At 45.8% G+C, this 19,631-nt stretch overlaps 1 protein-coding gene across 1 annotated transcript in view; it reads left to right on the top strand.

The window, feature by feature from the left end:
* Positions 1 to 19,631, top strand: part of ntrk2a (neurotrophic tyrosine kinase, receptor, type 2a) — a gene marked incomplete at both ends in the record, with an annotated part of 70,464 nt that overhangs the window by 25,089 nt on the left and 25,744 nt on the right. The window lies entirely within an intron of this gene.

Genomic DNA, 19,631 nt, shown 5'->3' with positions numbered 1-19,631 from the left:
CGCACCGCGACGCACCGGAACTCTCGGAGGCAGGCATTTTTTTCTTTCATGTAAATGTTGGAAAATAAAATAAAAGTAACGAATTAAAATAAATACATCTACGGTAAAAACACACTATTTTTTATTGGTTTTGCTTTGAGAAACACACAGCGGATCGTGCAGAGAGTAGAAAAAAACCCCCTTGGAACCCGAGCGTTCAGGGCGGTCTGAAGCCTGAACGTTTTGTTCACAGCGATTACTTTCTCATTAGTTTACCTCAATATTTGACACTTTGCCCACGTCTAATATGAACATCTGACTTTGTAACATTATAAGACAGAAAATAAGGAAAAGCATTATTGGTCCCATTTAAAATAATAATATATATTTTTTTAATTTTTTAAAACACATTTATCATGTAAAAGATTGCGCTATTTTATGTAATAAATGTGTTGTTCTTATAACAATACAAGTACAATTAAGTAAGGCAAGAACCTAGAATCGTCTCCATCCTGTGTCCCGGATCGTAGCAATTTGCAGTTTTTCCTGCAAAAAAATGAAGACGGAAGCTGAATGCCTGTAGCCCAACCTCAGGGCAGATAATATTCGAGGCGTTCTGCAAAGATGTTCTACCAAAGAAAGACACCGCCAGAGTCGGAGAATTCTTCTCCCATTGTGAACCGAGCTCGATTGTTCTTTCTAGATGTTGTTTCAGCTCTTTCCTGGGTTGGATGGTTGGGCGCCTTTGTCATGTTGATCTTTCACAGGGATAAACGTTCACGTTATAATTAAGTACATTTAGGTATTTTCCCCTCGAAATGCTTGACAGCCCAGGAAAGACTTCCGCAATCTCGTGTCTCTTTACAATCTGTGACCATATAAAGTACGTCTTAAATGTGCCTGTTTTACAATTTTGCCATGTAACTGGATGATGAAGCGGCATTCTCCTTGTGAGGAAAGTACATTCTCCAAGGCAGGTGTCACGTCCGGCGCCGGGAAAAAGGGCGTTCTGTCCGGGTGTCATGTTTCCGGTGTGATTGGGGGGAAAAAAAGACATGTTTTTTCTAATATCTTTTTTTATTATCATTATTATTATTATTTTTTTATATCCTTTCATATGCACTTGGAGGAGTCTCGCCGAGTGGGGATGTGAGCGCCAGCCTGACCGTCCGGCCTTGTCCAGCGCACAGCTCCCTGCCAGCTTGTGCGGTAATACATAGTGCAATAGGCAAAAAACATTGCGCAACTTCTTTTTTTTTCCCCCAAACATTTTCTCAATTTCTTCTGGAACTTCAACGCGTGCCATTGAATCGTGGCGGAAAAGGGACGAAAAATTGGCAGGTCTCCCCGGGTGTCGTGTTTCCACCACGGCCAATTGGAGCCAGAGCCGATAAATACCCGTGACTATTGAATCATTTGTCCCGATAATGAATGCGGAACAGCCAGATGTTGGCGGGTGTTGGTGTGGTTTTTCGTCCAGTGGGCAAGGGGTATAAGAGTCAAGGCAGTGGCAAAGAAATCCCAATGAACTTAATATAAATCAACACTTTCCAGGTCATCAAACACAAACAATTCAACATACGTCTTGCAAATGCACAGGAATGCAGAGTGTTAAAATCTGTGTTCTATTATTATTATTATTATTATTATTATTATTATTATTATTATTATTATTATTATTATTATTTCGACTTATTAATCATCATTGATTTATTATTTATGCAGTATTTATATAATTTATTAGTTGGACTTCCTCAGGCACCGTTCTCTCCGTCCTCATCCTTTTGATCGAGGAGTTTAACTGCAGTGAGTCATTCCACATCTGACATGCGGTGATATTCAGCCTGAGCTCCGAGAGCAGCCTGGACGTCTGAGGGAGAAGGAGCTGCACTGGAGAGGAGATCCTTCTCCTGTCTCTCCAGTCGTTTCCCCTGGAAATGTCGTGGCGCCAGGTGCAGTTCCATGCTCCTTTGCAGCGGCGGAAGCTTTCACTTGAGTTGAAGTACAAATACGCACACACACAAAGTTACTCCGGTAAAAGTGAAAAGTACCACGTTGACGTTTCTGCTTGAGTAAAAGTAGATAAGTACTAGCTCTTAAATGTTCTAAAAGTATTACAAGTAAAAGTACTTGTCATATTCAGTCCATAATATTGCAGAAAGTAATACTGTACCTGAGTGCGCAGCATATCCGAATGGGACTTGCTTTTGATAGATTAACATATAAATTGTCATTTAAAGAATGTACATGGATATGAATTCATATTTTCACAACTAATGTATATAAATATATACCCGGAGAGAAAAAAGCTAAAGTAACACGACTGTGTTAGAAATGCACATAGAAAATGTAGATATATGCTAATATTAGCTTTGAAATGTAGTGGAATAAATGTCAAACATATTTGAAAATGAATATAGGTAAGTACTGTAAGTACACATTCTTGAAAAATGAACTCCGGTACTTGTACTTTGTTACTTTCCACCACTGGCTCCTTGCATTCGATTTTTTCCAACAAAAACTTTGAAAAAGAAACGCTGGTCGTTTACTACGTACTGTATCAGCATGTTGCCGTGTGTTTATTCCCTTAGGCCATCCATCCTCAGACATCCCCTTGGCAGTGCTGCAAGTTCCCCTCCTTCCGGGCGGCGCGTGCACGCTGTGCCGGTGTGGCTTTTCCTTGGCACTGCACTCCGCGTATTAACTCACATGTATTCACAATATGCTCCCGGTAATACAGTAAAGGGTAATAATGTTCAGGTATCGATTGATGCCGATTCCCTCTGCAAACGGGCAACCATTCAAACACCCAAAAACATTTGGCGACGCTCGCACGGGCCTCCGCAGACTAACCCCAGATACCACATATAAAAAAGTGGGCACGCACACACACACACACACACACACACGCACACACACACACACACACACACACACACACGCAGACGGACACGCACACACACCCATGTCAAATATTGAATATTCAATTGTCATTGTGATCACTACTTATGGAGACATTTGTTCAGTTTTGTGTCTTTGTAGTATTTGCACAACAGCAGAGGGGAAGATAGATACAAGGAGATGAGAGACGGGTAGAGAGAGAGAGAGAGAGAGAGAGTATTGAGTGATTGGGAACAGCACTATAACAGATAGAGAGGCTTATTGATAGACCGATTGATCGCTGGCCCGGCCAGACGGAGGCAGGATGCCTCAGCCTCCTCATCACTGGCCTCTGCTGAGCTCAGCAGCTCTGCCCCTCGCCGCGCGGATCCTTCACCAGATTTTCTCTGTGTAGGAGCGAGAGAGGGGGAGAGAGAGAGAGAGAGAGAGAGAGAGAGAGAGGAGGGAAAAGTGATAGAACGGAACGGATTCTGTTTGTATAACTTGCCTATGTACTTGTGAGGGGTTTGAGAGAAAAGCTTCCTCTCAGGATGGTGGAGGGTGGTGTGTGTGCTCATATTTTCCTATGATGTATTTGTGGAGCGCAGGCGCTGCTGTGGGCTCACATGTTTCTGTTTGTAACGGGCCTCATCGGAAACCAATCTCTTATTTATTACGTTTGCAAGCGGAGTCAAAACGCTCCGGCTGGATTCATTATTTGGTTTCTCAAAGTGTGGTTCTTGAACCTCCGCCAAAAGCCCTCACATTCCGCCGAGCGGGTCTCCGGAGGGCTTCGCCGACGTAAAGGCGGCTCGGGGACACTTTCTCTAGTTGAACCGGCGTGGAAGAACAATGGCGGCGTTAACAAAGAAAAATAAATGTGTTCTCAGGGAGCGTGTTGATTAAAGTAGTGCGTGGCAGCGAAAATGCGCTCGGCGTAGTCGTAAAAAAAAAATATGTCACGGTCCCTCGCGCCGCTGAGGATTAGTCAGTCACTTTAAGGTGTGCTGAATGGGGGTTGTCAAAAAATAAAATAAAATGCCCTTCAAGGAAACGGATTGTGCGGCGTACAATTACAATTATTATAACACAGCGTCACATTTGAGGAGAAATGATACTTAATGAGACCAACTTATGGAGGAAAACAAACAGCCTCTGGCCATAGAAGCTGTCTGGAGGCCTGTACCATGAAAATATGCATGATGGGCCAAAGTGTGTTTGGTGTGTGTGTGTGTGTGTGTGTGCGCGCGCGCACGGGCGGGCGTGTGTGTCCGTGTGCGGGCGCGCACTTGTGTTTAGTCGTAAGGAGGTTCTGCAGCATGACATGGTCGACTTCCGTTGCCCACTGCATGCGCTGTTGCCATGGCAACCTGCGTCATCCCTAACCTGCGCCGCTCCAAAACTGAATCATTATCACCAGCAGAGTCTGAAAGAGGAGTGATTCACATCCATACAAATCTCCCTCTTGCTTAAAGCTCCCTTCTCCTCCCTCTTGTGCACGTCCACACCCACGTACGCACATCTACACGCGCACACACACACACACACACACACACACACACACACACACACACACACACACACACACACACACACACACACACAGAGCATCCTTTTGAATCTATAGATCAACACCTTCAATGGGGACAAGTCGTGTCTCGGGAATTTGGGGGCCGACTCCGTGGCCCTGATATTTAGGTGTCCGCGGAATCAAAAAGAAACAAGCCCTTTGAAATAGCCGGGGCCCTTCAAAGCCCTTTTGTTTTCATAAAGGCTCGCCCGACGTTACCCCCTCTGACCGGAGCTCCAGCGATATCTTGGAAGCACGCGCAGCTATGTAATTATGGCCGAGCCGCAGGGAAATAACCGGGAAATTGCTTGATGCGGGTCATCCGACGCGGGTGCGGGCTTCAAGTGCTCATATAGGAGCATCTCCTTTCCTTTGCTTGTGAAATGCAAGTGTGTTTTTTGTTTTTTTTTACCGCTATGCCTGTTCTATGATACGTGCCCCAGTTTGGACTCGACTCTTGACTCGACAGCATTTGAATTTCATGTCATGAATATTTAGGGAGGTTAAATACACCACGGAGCGGAGCCCGGCGTCATTTCGCCAGGCTGCGGGCGGCGAAATGACACGCCCAGCCTCGGTGCTGGGTCGAGGGAAAAAAAATGTCCCGTTAAAGAGGCTCCCGTGCTCCCTACAAAGTCTTTGTTGCCTCTGCCGCTAATTTCCGTAGTGAATTGCAATCTTCCGCTCTCTATCTCCTCCAAACTGCAATGACAAAGCCAGCTTAAGTGGGAAAGCAGGTTGTTGATCTTGGCTTACCCCGCCCTTCCCCTCCATCACTATACGGCAGCTGCCTGGAATGTTTTTTTTTCGCTTTTTCCCTTTCCATCCTGACATCTTAGCAATCACTTTGCGGTGGTTTTTGGCTGCATTATCTTTAAGTATTTTAAACGGTGCAAGCGCCTGACTTCCTTTTCCTCCGCATACCTGATGCGTTGGCAGGGAGGATACACTTGTTTTTGGACAAGGCGGAGCGAGCGGTTCCTATGATTTACAGCTCGATAGGCTACCGTGGATTAGGCATGCGCATCCATTCTAGACGGGGCCCCAAAAACGTAGTGAGAATAGATAGTAGCTGTTGAGATGATTTTCGGGCCTGTTAAAACTCCCCCTGTTTACTACCTTTTTCACATGGCATCTTTTTTTTGCGACGCACCAGGGTAAATCTATAGGCAATTTGGGATTCATCCCCTAATTGGATGAATTCATCCATTTAATCGTACAGCATGCAGTTGTGCTAAGCAGCTGCGGTACCACTCTCTTCTTCCACCCTAAAGAGAGTTATCGGCGTCGGCGTTGCACATTTAACACATACATTTCAATTGTCAAGTCAAGTGAAGGGCAGGTTTATTTGCACAGCCCGACATCACAGTCGCTGTCTCAAAGCGCCGCAGTGAGAGGAGTGTGACAGACACCTCTAGACCTCAGACCACGTACAGACGGACAAGGTAGAGCTTTAAAAAAAAAAAACCCAAAAGGGAAAAAGAAAACCAAAGAAATAAGAAACCAAGACTTCAACAGAGACTCAAATTGGAGATCTCTCCCTGAGGACGGCTGGTGGGTGCCATTATAACACTAATAAACAGACCATCGAACGGAAACCCCGGTGAAACCGCGGGAATGTGCTGCTTAACAAGGTCGGCTGTGGAAACATTTCACGTCATTATCAACTTCACAGTCGTTGTTAATTTTCTCTAATTTGTTTTTCTCGTATAGTTGCGGAAATTAGAGTAGCGGTGCAGCGGGCATTGCCACGAGAACGGCTCCATCCATACAGGGCTGGAATTATAATATTTATTGCTTTTTTCGAATATACTGCGCTCCTCTGTAATTAGTTTAATGGAGCTCCGCAAAAAGCAGGAAAAACCGCTCCCTACTGTTTTAAAAAGTATTCAAGACAAAAGTAATTAGGGCGTTGGTCTTAAAGATGTAGATATAACAAACCCAATGTTTAGGAGCAATGTAATAATCGTGACACATTAGTCGAGGATAGAATGAGTTTTGGCGAATAAACCCACGTGCACTAGATTCCCGTATGAAATATAAAGGAATTTGGTGTGCGTGGGTTTCTTTGTTTCTATTTCTCTCTATAACCATTTATCTAAACACAACATATTTTCCAAAAAACGAACTCAATCCCCCTTCCGTCCTCTTAAGGAGGAGGTCCCCCCCCCCGCCCCCACCCCATCGGCGTTAGGCTTCATTTGATCTCCCCGCTCAAAATCTGCCCCGTGCCAAAGTCTGGATAGAACGTTGCTTTTGGACGGCTTAACCTTGTGTAATTAAGTGAGGTGAGACGGGCTCCATCTACGTGATCCACAGTTGGCATTATCCTTTTCACCTGCTCTGCTCATTTACTCAGGCTGTTGTTTTTAGGAGTGGTATTGATTAGTTGAGCGTGCGCGCGTGTGTGTGTGTGTGTTTGTGTGGATGTGTGAGTTTTTTAGTGTGCAGGTGAGGGGAGAGCAAAGACGAATGTTTATCGGTCAGACGCAGGGCGAATTGGCACGGGGACGACATTGAACTTGTTTCATCGATCACGGCCGGGCGAGGGCGAAGTTTGAAGTCGAAGCGAAATCGAAAAAAATCCAGTTTAACTTCATAAGGCTGGACAAAAAATAAGGCTCTCAACAATTTATTTTTCGTTTTGTCTTTTTTTTACTCAGCGGTTTATGCATGACCGAAAACGAGTCGGCAGTTCTTTACTAAGGAACCTTGTACTCCATTCTACTCTATCCCTCCACCCTAATATCCTACTAAAAGCCTCTGCTAGATTGTGATGTCCACTCCGTTACTGACACTACCAGCAACCTGACCTAAAGGCTGTTATTATTGTTGTTGTTGTTGTTTTTATTATTTTTATTTCTTTATTATTTCTTTGTCATTATTTTTAAGTAAAATTGTTATTATTGTTATTATTCCAATTATTATTACTGTTATTTCATTTTGTTGTTGTTTTTTGTTTGTTTACTCTTTTGCTGTTGTTGATGTTTCCTTTGTTTTCCATCAGGCTTTGTCTTGTTTCAGAACATCCCAGTGGAGGTGGTCTCACGCTAACGGAGATGGACACATAAAAAGAGAAAGAGGAAAAAAAAAAAAAAGTGCAAGAAAGAGAAAAGGCATGAGGGGATGCGTGCGTGTATGTTTTGTGCGAGTGAGTGAGTGTGCGCGTGCGTGTGTGTGTTTATGTGCCTGTGTGTGAGGGTTACGGGCACGTATACAACATAAAAAAAACAAAAATCAATTAGTCCAAGGGAACAGACCAGAGGAGCAGGGCAACAGGGGGGGGTTAGTTCAGGATGATCTTCACACACTCCACACACTCCACACACATACACATACAAACACACACACGCACACAACGCACACATGCACTCACAAGCGCACACACACACACACACACACATACACACACACACACACACACACACACACACACACACACACACACACACACACACACACTGGCTACAGACTGGAAGACAATACCTGGAATATCACCAGGTCGACAGCATCCGAGCTGTGGAGGCAGATATTCACCAGACTATAAACCTGATCAACCAATGAGAGCCTTTAGAGACGCATAAAAGCCTCCCATTGGATGAATTATTCAAGTTCGCAGGACAGGGATGGCCATTAACCCAGATCTTCACCAAAATCCCATGCACACATGGACACTTACCTTAGATTTAACCGGCTTTTGTGCGCACCATTCAAACCCCTGGTCCGCGCAGGAACCGTGAGAGCCCGACTTTGTAAACATCACATGGTTCTGACTCCTGACGCTCACTCGGCCGTCGCGAACGGGCGTCGCTCCGGCAAAGGAGTCGTTCGTTCATTTCGCTGGTTTTGTTCGACTTGTTCGATTCGTTCGTTTAACCCTGGAGAGAGAGAGTCTCCAACTAGAATAGTGAAAAGAATTACTCAGGTTTGAAACACAGAAAAACGGCCGACGCATTCGGCACAACTCATATTAGACGTCACCGATGGCATTCCACGAAAAAATGTATATTTTTTTCGATCGAAATGAATTATTATCGTGATTCGCGATTTTTGGGGGAATCGGGGTGGAAGATTTTTTGATGAAATCTTTTGACCGAGTCACTCGTCGAGAACCGAATCTCACAAAAAGAGCCAAACCTTTCATCGTCGTTGAGTTTCAGGGCCTTTGGAACCCTGTTGCCTTGCCTCGGCAAATGTTGATTTTCCCTTTTAGAGAAAATGAATGCGTAGTCCCTGTTCTTCTTCAAATCTGACCGGGCCCTGCTGGTTCCAATTACCAGACAAATGCTAATGGTGGGGCAGCTTCAAGGCTCTAACATTTAAAAACTAACAACAGCATTTTGATCTACATATTAACAAGACTTTTCTTTTTTTAAATGCACTTAATACTTAATAATAAAACTTAATAAATAAATTCATTTTGTTCCCACAACTCCCTCCACCTCCCATCCCCAATGTTAAGCAAAGGAGATTTTTGGTCCGTCCAATTTAACATTTTGCACTCTGTTTTTTTTGAGTCTCTTGCCTTATTACGCGTTAAGAAGCAGAAATAGATTCAATTCGATTAAACTATCTATCTTCCGATCCCTTTTTTAGGGCAATTCTTGGGCGATATGTTGGCATGTCACTTATTTGGAAGTTGAGACATTTTATCACATGGAGACATACACACACACACAAACATAAACACACACACACACACACACACCCACACACACACACACACACACACGCACACACACACACACACACACACACACACTGTTAAATGAATTATGCATTCACCACTGGACTGAAACAGTACAGCACAATGCAACACTGTACATCCCTGCTCCTGTTGCATTACGAAAACACACACACTTTACCCTACACATGCAAAAGCATAAATAAATGATGACAGCCACATGTTTAAACCTAAGTGCACATCTCACAAGCTTGTGCATTAACATGTCAGGATGTGTATGAGGTTATACAAAAAGCAGCACACACACACACACACACACACACACACACACACAGTCAGACAAGACACACACACGGGCGCGCGCGCGCACACACACACACACACACACACACACACACACACACACACACACACACACAGCCAGTGTTGATGGAGATTGAGGTCAACCGGGATGGAGGATGGAAAGAGGGAGATATAGAATATTAGATGGAGAGGGTTACAGGGTCAACACACCCAGACATCTGCAGAACAAAACAATGCACTGAAGCCCCTCAGCTCGTCACAAACTCAAATAAAAAAATGCTTCTGAAAAGCATGTCCATTTTGGTTTCTTTGCATTCAACTCTGATAATCATTTTCTCAACATGTATCTGTGTCTGTGTCTGTGTCTGTGTGTGTGTGTGTGTGTGTGTGTGTGTGTGTGCTGTGTGTGCGTGTGCGAGTGCGTGCGTGCGAGCATGGTTGTGTGTGTACGTGTGCGTGTGTGAGTGTGGTTCAAGGGTTTTTGTGTTCAAACAGATACTGGATGAAGAGGAATGTGAAATGATGTATTTATTATAAAGTCATAGGGAGACATTCATCCAGGCTCTTCTAAAGTTGTCAATATTTGTTTTGCAAAACTTTTGAAAATCATTTTTTTTTTTTAAATACATCTAATAGGCAAAAAAAAGGGCTAAAAATGCCACCGGTTTACCACTTGCAGATTCAGGTTTTCAGGTTTCACAGTGACCTGCTGTCGGATTGACTACCCTAAAAATAACCTAAAATATGGTTCATTTAAGGTGGTGAGAAGGCTGACGAGTTGAACGCTTCCCCCTTCAAACCATGTTCACTCTCAAGGGCTTTGGATAATTAGGTTCAGACGTGAAAATGAATAAATTAATGAAACTACAAAAACACACTCAAGGAGCACAAGGTCAAACTGTTCAAAATGTTTTGCACATATTTGTACATGCTTCATGCTTCGTTTTGCAGGGATAAAAATGGTATTTCACAGTTTTCCTTTTTTTTTATTTTTATGTGAGGTTAAATGATCTCGAGACTGAAACATTATAACACTGGGAAATGACGGTAGAGAGTGAGACTTGTGTTTTTGAACTGGAAGCAAATGTCTTTTTAATGTTTCATTTCTTTCTTTCATGTTTGATGGGTTTTTTTTGGGTTGCATGTCCCTGGGGGTCCCTGTCTTTAAAAATTTACACATCTCACGCGCCTCGTTTGGTGTGCTTTTCTAATAGAGGCATCGTCCCCCAAAAGTTCCAACCACACTTTCAATAAAAGACGTACATCTGATGTGATTGCACAATGTCGACCTTGATTCACCGGAAAGGCGTGGAGGCGGGCGTGACGCGGAGCACAAATATTTTCTTGGTCCGGGGAAAATCTACAGAATTTGATAAAAAAAAAACGACAACAAATGATCCACAGGTTTTGCTTTATTGACCGTGAGGCTGGTCCATAAACTCCGTGTTGGAGCTTTTAAAGCTGTGTTCCGGAGCCCGCCCGTGCAGAAATAGGCACCACTTTTGATTTAAAGATAAGAAAGGGAGTATTTCCAATAAAAAAAAAAATTCAATAGTGTCCCTCGTGTGTAAATGTGTTTTTTTTTTCCACCTAGAAATGCAACTTGTGTGTGTGTGTGTGTGCGCGCGTGCCTGCATGTGTGTGTATATTGCACGGAAGTTTTTAATGCATGTCTGTCTTGTGTGTGTGTTTATCTGTGTGTTATCTCTGATTTGTTTTAGTTTTAAAGGTACGCGGTCACACACAAGGAACAAAGTAGAAATCTTCGGCAGCCGTTTCCCCACTTCTGAAATCAAGGATAATCAAGTTGTTTTTTATTTTTATTTTTATTTTTATTTTTATTTTTATTTTTATTTTTATTTTTTTTCGAAGTGCCCCGCTCTCTTTGTCTCCTTACATCCCTCCTCCGGCGGCTATAATGATTAAAATCCTCACGGTACTTTTTATTTTTATTTTTTTTTCTGTCTCTCCAGCAGATGTGAGGAGGCTTTGATCATCTGAAAAAAAGACGTCTTATGAGTCAAGTCTTAATTTCCGTATCGCCGGTGAACTCACGCTCGGCGTTTTTTTTCTTTTCGCAATTACTCCCGTTCCACCTTAAATACAACAGGAAACCTGCGTTCTCCCTCGTCTTGACAATTTGTATCAGGGTTTCAGAAACAAAAAGCCTTACCTTGGCACGGCGAAGACGTGGTGAAGTGCCAGCGTTTTTATTTGCGAGGAAACCTTGCGACTGAGAAAAAAAATATATATATAATAAATGAGTCACGCTCATGCCGTGAGTTGTTGACAAGCAGTTGTGGTAATGCGAGTCCACGACAGCCATTAACTCTTAATGGTCTGACCCCTTTTTTTTTTTTTCTTTACCGACGCTGCGCTTCACCCGACTCTCTTAATTCGTCATCCAAATTCGTGGGTCTATCTCCCTCCAAACTCTCATTTTCACATTAGCCGACGGAGCAGGGACTGCATTATGATCCGCTTTCCGGACCATTACCAACCATCACCTTTTCCAGCCCTTGGCGTCGGCTTGCTGATGCGGGACAACTCGATATCACGCCGCGTGAGCGGAGAATTCATGCGGCGCACCGCTATAAATATCGCATTATGTCGCATTACGAGACGCCAGCAACGCCCGGGCGAGCGTTCGCGCTTATTTTGGGGCAGGTGGGCGTTGCCACGTCGCCCTAGCCCGGTTGTCTTACGACGTCGTGGGCGCGACCGCCGCTCGAGCCCCTGCTCCTCCGCCGTCCCCTCGCTCCCCTTTTCCCCCCGTGTTCCCCCGGCGTCCCGTGAGAAGGTTTGATTATTGCGAAAAGCAGATAGAGTCGTTAAACCTTCGCGGGATTAATGACGGATGATAAAAACGGACCAGGTGGTTGAGGGGAGGAAGGCAACAAAATAATATGGATTGACAAAGAGATAATGAGGCGGCGCCGGTGGAGGAGGGAAAACAGTGTTTTTTGTTTTTTAACCGGGTGTCTGCATGACGCCCGAGACCAGAGGAATTTGGCCTCCGCGGGTGATTTTACACAGCTCCCAGGAAACATTTTCTGTTGTTTCATTCTATTCTCTCACACCGTCGACCCCCTGATCCCTCCACCCCCCCAATCCTTAAATCTTGGTTTATTTGTTTGTTTTTGTTTTTCCTCACAGTATATTAATATCCTTTTCGGACCACCTCGCTCGTCAGATGAGAGACGGGGGGAAAGCCGTTTCGACCCAAACACTTTTGCTCTCGGTAACTGGAACCGCCAGGGCTCGGTCCTCCGCCACGACCGCGGGATCTCGTTTGCTTTTCCCTTCGCCGCTCTTTCGCTTAGCTCCATCTTTCTCTCAACCGGTGTCTGTAAATCTGTCTGTCTTATTTCATTACCCCTGCACTTCTTTTTCTTTTTGACTTCTCTCCCGCCTCTCCCCTTCATCCCTCATTCTCTGGATCGATAGATGACTTCCTGTATTCAGCAGGGCGATAGCGGCATTAAGAGAACAGCAGCTTCAAGTTACCGGTGCACTGTGTCTCCCTTGCATGGGTGTGTGCGTGCGTTTGTGTGTGTGTGTGTGTGTGTGTGTGTGTGTGTGTGTGTGTGTGTGTGTGTGTGTGTGTGTGTGTGTGTGTGTGTGTGTGTGTGTGTGTGTGTGAGTGTGTGTGTGAGAGAGGTGGATATTGATGCTCATGTGCATGTAGAGGAGGAGATGAAAACATGCATGGACGCCTGTATGGGCACATTTACAGTATATAGTGTATTATATAGTGTGCAAGTGCGTGTGTGTGTGTGTGTGTGTGTGTGTGTGTGTGTGTGTGTGTGTGTGTGTGTGTGTGCGCGCCCGTGCGTGTGTGTGTATGTGTGTGTGTGTGTATTTGTGTTGTAGAGGTTCCATGGGGTCAGGAGAGGTGAACATGTGGCAGGATGTTCTTCAAGTCACCTCTCTATTTCCCCTCTATCCCCCCTCCATCGCCAACCACCGCCCACCATCTCCACATTGTCCCCCTCTATCCCCTCTCCATCGCCACTCTGTCCCCCTTCTATCTCCCCTCTATCTCCCTCTTTCCCCTTCATCTCCCCTTCACCTCCCCTCTATCCCCCCCTCCATCTCTACTCTATCCTCCTCTATCCCCTCTCTATCTCCACTCTATCCACTGCTATCTCCTCTCTATCCCTCTTCTATCTCCCCTCCATCCACCCTCTATCTCCACTCTATCCCCTGCTATCTCCACTCTATCCCTCTTCTATCTCCCCTCTATCTCCTTCTATCTCCCCTCTAGCTCCCCTTTATCCCCCCTTCATCTCCCCTCCATCGCCCCTCCATCCCCCTCTACCCCGTCTATCTCCACTCTATCCCCCATCCCCTCTCCATCTCCACTCTATCCCATGCTATCTCCCCTCTATCCCTCTTCTATCTCCCCTCCACCCACCCTCTATCTCCACTCTATCTCCCCATATATCTCCCTCCATCTCCCCTCTAGCTTCTGTCTTTCTCCCCTCTAGTTCCCCTCCGTCCTGAAGCCCCTGACTCTCCCCGAACAATCTGCCCACTGTACCTGGCAACTTCTATATTCTAACTCCATTAATATTAAGATATGAGAGTTGCGTGCTTGGTTAAGGAGAAAGGTCACAGTGTTAAGCGTATCCCACGGCATCAATAATTGTTTCATTATTTTTAATGAGTTGTCTGTAATGTTTCCCTACGTTGCAATGCGCTTTTTTGGGATATCTTCAGCACTGGAGCTAAGCACATCACAGATGAAGCCATTCTTTCTGCTGTTCTTTTTTTATTTAATAGCTATTCCTTTCAAAATGATAGCTGTTGCAAACAGATGTTGACAATTAGCACCAAATGGTCAGCTGAAGAGACTCACCACTGACCGCAAGGTTGTCCCGTTAACCCTGGCTGCTTTGGTTGCCAAAATGATGAGGAGAGTTTTCGCCAGTCGTGTGTTGACACTGAAAGGGATGACGTCTTTAATCAGTGTGTTTACATGCACATATTAATTAGAATAAGGAGCAACCCCAGAATAAAATGACGTTTCGAATAAGGCGCTTACATTGGCTTTGACTCCTTCAACCGACCAAGTTCACACGACTCTTTCAGTCAGAAATATTTAATCGGGTTTGGGGGAGCGGAGGAAGCGACTCCCCTGAAAATGTCACCATTTTTTTTTTTTTTTTTTCACTCAAAGAATTTTGAAAAATATACCGCTCTTTCATTTCACCGAGCACATCTTTTAAAGGTGCGGCCGCCTGCCCCCGGTTGCGATGTAAACACGCTGCTTAAACTGTTTCTCGGTCGGACGCGTGTGTGGCCCGGATCTCTGACCTTTGGCGCAAGCGCAGGACGAAAACCGCCAGGAGCAATGCGATGGAGGTGTCTACATGCCACGGTCAAGCGGAATCTGACCGAATCTAGGGTCGGTCGATTGGAATATGCGCCAGGCTTTTCAATCCTGCCATCCGATATCATTCGTATTCTAATGGCGTTGCGCAGAGCGTACAGCTTCTACACTGTTCCTCCCTGTGAGACAGGCAGTGCTGTTTTAACAGACTGACTGACATGCGGGTGCCGTCCTTAAATCCCATAATAGCCCGCTCTACATCCATCGCCCAGGGCAGTGCGCTGCAGTAAATGGCTTCATTTTGTCTGAGGTGCACCCGGAGAGCCTTGCAACGATCAATACAGTCACTCACAGAATCACCGTTTTATCTCGGCCCCGCAGCCGAGGCACCGCTATAAACCATCAGCTCCAGGACCGTTCACCGGGCCCCCGGGTTCCCCGCTGAAACACCGGTGTAGCGGCAGTAACTTACTGTAAGTACTTTGAAAGCACCGCCGCCCGGGTGGACTCGCAGATCGGCGGGCGGTGAACACCGTGTACTCATCGCAGAGGGCACACCCTCCCCGCCGCGCACGCCCGTCCATATTCCTCATCGACTCTCCTGCGCGCCCCCGGCTTACCTGCCGCGAGATAACCCGATTAAAAAAAAAAAAAAAAAAAAAAAAGAGACAGCGTGATTTCCTTTGAGGGATTGTACTGTGCAATTTTTTTCTTTTTTTTTTTCATAATCGATGTGAGTCACCGTGTTGCATCTGCGGCGCTCGGAGATGTGATAATCAGGAACCTCGCGCGGCAATAAAATTGCCTTGCGCCAGATGCCCGCCTGCAAAGCCTCGCGCCAAAACATTTCGCTCCGCAAAACGTGCGTGTGTGTGTGTGTGTGTGTGTGTGTGTGTGTGTGCACGTGTGTGGACGAGCTGGTAATAATGTCGCACTTTGAATTAAATGCCAAGTTTCGCAGTAGAATAAATACAATTTAAAAAAAGCAATTTTACTGGATTCTTCTCAGCGTGAGAACCGCGAGGTGTGAGCGTGTGAACTGGTTGATATGTGTGAGTCAATCCCCACCGCTTCAAAATCACTGATCTCACTTAGATTCTGACTGAAAAATGTCGCTTTGTCTTAGTGAGTCTCAGTGTGTTTTTTCGGAGCCGTAATGTACCGGTGTCAGTGTTATTAAACCAGATATACTGTGTACGCCGCTTCCTTTCGCTGTTGCCGTCCAACCTTGGGCGCTGCAGCGTTTTATTGGGTGTTCCGTCGAGCGCCGGGCTCCACCAGTTTAAACATCAGTTCCATGTCTGTTAACGGTGTCGGGTCAAGACCTGACCCCACTTACACCTTCACCCTGTCCCCGCCCTCTCTCTCTGTCTTCCTCCCCCATCGGCGAACCTCCCCCATGACTCCACATCCCCTCATCACCCGTTTTGCCAAATGACTCCCAGGGGGACCTGCCTCCATCACCTCTCACTCGCTCTCCCGCTCTCTCTCTCTCTCTCTCTCTCTCTCTCTCTCTCTCTTCCTTTGGTCTCTCCTTCTCTCGTGTTACGTAAAACACACACACAAACATACACACACACAGACACACACACACACTGCCCCTCGGCTAAACAGCTTTTACAACGACCTGACCCTTGGACCTCTCTGCTAATGATCTTTAGCCCCTCCCAACACACACACACATACACACATTTACACACACACACACACACACACACACACACACACACACATGCAGGCACGCACACACACACACACACACACACACACACACAGATGCGCGCACACACATGCACAGACACACACACACGCACAGAGAGACACACACACACACACACAAAAACACACGCACAGACAGACACACACACAAACACACACACACAGATTGACAAAAACCATCCCTTGTTTTGTGTTTATCCTGTGAAGAACCTCTCGTTTAAAGACTAAGAGTCGTTTTTTAGTAATGACCAAGAAACTTATGGCACGCTGAACTTTAGTGAAATTATCTCTGTTTTACTACAACCTCCTTCCCGGAACCGAGTCAATTAGATCTCCCGTTGGAATGATGAACGGAAGAGGTAACAAAAAGCCAAATAACTGGATGTAATATTCAAAAAAGAAATGCTGAATTGAAAAGTACTACAGAGAAGGATGAATCCAACCAAGACATATTAGTGTGATTTATATCTGCCTATGGCATCTGACAATGAAGATGAAATACCTGCACCGAAGTGAGGCGCAAACAAACGTGCAAAGATTTATGTGCAAATGTTGATCGGCTTCTTTCTTTTTTTGAGGGGATGGCTCCTCAGTAAATAGCATTTAGTTAACAGAGTCCAAAAGGCTCTCAAATCTCCAATCATTTCTGGAACGATCTAGACTGCAGAGCCTCCCGTGGTAGCTTGTTTCCATTAGATCGAATGGAGAATGCTGCCTTTGCGCATCTACAGGTACAGTAAGTCGCCATCGTGGTCGCCCCGTCGGAAAAGTGAACGAATCCACTGTATGTGGCGGTGCATCACGCCAGCCCTTGGGCAAAGCAGACACTGTCAGCGCTGGGACCACTCAACATGTTAATGGAGTGCGATGAAAGAGCCGCTGTGCGCGCAGCTAGTGGCAGTGGGCCTCGGACAGAGGCCGACGCGTTGCAACCTTCATCCAACCCTGAAAGGGACTTCAATTCACGGAAAATCTGAAAAAAAGTTGAGGGTGTAACGTTACAGAAAATGTGTGTTTTAGACCATTAGCGCTTGGTTTTAGATGACAAAGTACCTCATCATCTGCAAGAACACGATTAGATTCGTTGCTGTTTAGCTTGTTTTCGTCCCAGGGAAAATGTCTGGATTGTCTTGTTTCCTATGTAGCCATCCATTACACCAGTGTCATTTTAATGACACAGTCATTATACAGGTTGGCTAATAGAGTGTGATGTAATCTGAAAACCTCTCATCTCTGGCTGACACACATGCGCACGCACGCACGCACGCACGCGCGCACGCACACACACACACACACGCACACAGCCTATTTTCCCCTCTATCTCTCTCGTGTACTTACAATAAACGTGCTTGTCCAACCTCACGAATCACACAGATGCATACCAATAGTTGGGTCAAATGCCCCCCAGAAAATAACAAACTCTCATCTCCATCTCCCCGGTGCCCCTCGTACCAGCCGGCGGCGGCGGCGGCAGTGGCGCCCGACACGACGCCTGAGAGGGAAGGAAACTGATGGGGAAGGGAACGAGCGTAATAATTTGACACGTTCTTCTGACCACCAAAACCAACAGATAGAGAGGGAAGGCATCCATCCACTCCTCCGCCCGTGGGAAATCATTTTTATTTATTTATTTTTTTTGCCAGCTAATACATTAGTTCCAGCTCCGTCAAGTGCGGTGAAGAGCTCCACAGATGTCAGTGTGTGTGTGTGTGTGTGTGTGTGTTTAAGTGAATGCGTGTGTGTGTGTGTGTGTGCGTGTTCTTTTAGAGCTTGGAGAATGAATCATTTCTCTGTCTATCATCAGACCTTTGCTCTGACTTGTTTCCTGGTGTGTGTGTGTTATTCATTTTCAAGTGACAACCAATGATGAACTGATGAAAGGCCGCTGCTGAAGTGCAGCGTCCAATGACACATATAAACACACACGCACGCGCGCACACACGCACACACACTCACACATTCATTAAAGTGTAATTGTGTGAGTGTGTGTTTCCGTGTTTTTATTTATTTCTTTTCAATTATTTTCTTTTCGGATAAAACTAGCTCTCATGTTTTGCGGTGCTGCTCTGCCGCCTCTTTTTTTTTTCTTTCGGCATATTTGTGGCACAGTTTTGACATTTTTTGCAGTTTGTGGGCGTATTCCTCCTGTTGTGCTGTGGTTATGGGATCATGTCTGCAGTGGACGGTGAGCCGATGATGAACTGCTGAGGGTTGGGTGTAGAGTGACAGTCTACGGAAAATAAAAAGCAGTCAATGCAAATCCCCCCATTTATATTTGGGTGCGTGTGTGTGGGTGTGTATTGGACGGGAGATGTTACTGGTTTGATGAATGATAGGGTTTCATAGTTTAAAGGACCACCATGGGTGTGATTTTCTTTTCTTTTGCCGAGAGTTAACAAGCGTTTTGAGAAAGACAAACAGAGACGCACTGAAGCCGAGCGCCAAATCGCGGCGATTAAAATGTGCGGGCACGTGTTTGTTTGTGTGGCGCGTGTGTGTGTGCGTGCATGCGTCGATGACTCGGGTGAAGGGGAAGCAGCGCAGATCTTGTTAGCTTTGGCATCAGCCTCATCCACGGGAGGATTAGCGACGGGAAAATCACAGAGGCGCGACTGTCAAAACAGGCAACGAGAATTTTATTCGGCTTTTATTCGCCCGTCCCAATTAGGAACTAATAACACCTCCTCTCCCTCGCCACGACAAAGGGGGGTTTATCTGCTGCGGGCATCCCGGGGCGTCGGAGTGCACAGGGTTGGGCCGTGACTCACACGTCCCCCGTTGTTTTTTCTACCTCTCCCCATTCATTTGTTTCGGATCGCTGCTCGGCGCCCACTCAAGGCGTTGGCGTTTTTCTTGGGTTGAACGGGAGGTTTTGTACAGGTGCGCACATTCTCCGCTGGCGTGAACCAACGTCTTATCATTTTCATAACCGTGACCTTTAATTATTGGTGAACCTCTCCCGGAACCTCTTGAAGGACCCGCCCGGTGGGGGGGGTGGTCCCTGGGCCGCACATTGAAAACCACTGATCAAAAAGAAATGAACAGATACGGAAACAGGTCGGGCGGTCGGCATTGCTTTGCAGGGAGTCTGCAGTACACCAGTTTGTTACGTAACTGGGATTCACCGTCGGGGAGAGCGCCCGTTAATTCCGTCAATACCT

The sequence above is a fragment of the Zeus faber genome (genome assembly GCF_960531495.2).
Source record: "Zeus faber genome assembly, chromosome: 7".
NCBI classification, from domain to species: Eukaryota; Metazoa; Chordata; class Actinopteri; order Zeiformes; family Zeidae; genus Zeus; species Zeus faber.
Note: the sequence above shows the minus strand (reverse complement) of the source record. Positions and strands in the feature narration are given on the sequence as shown.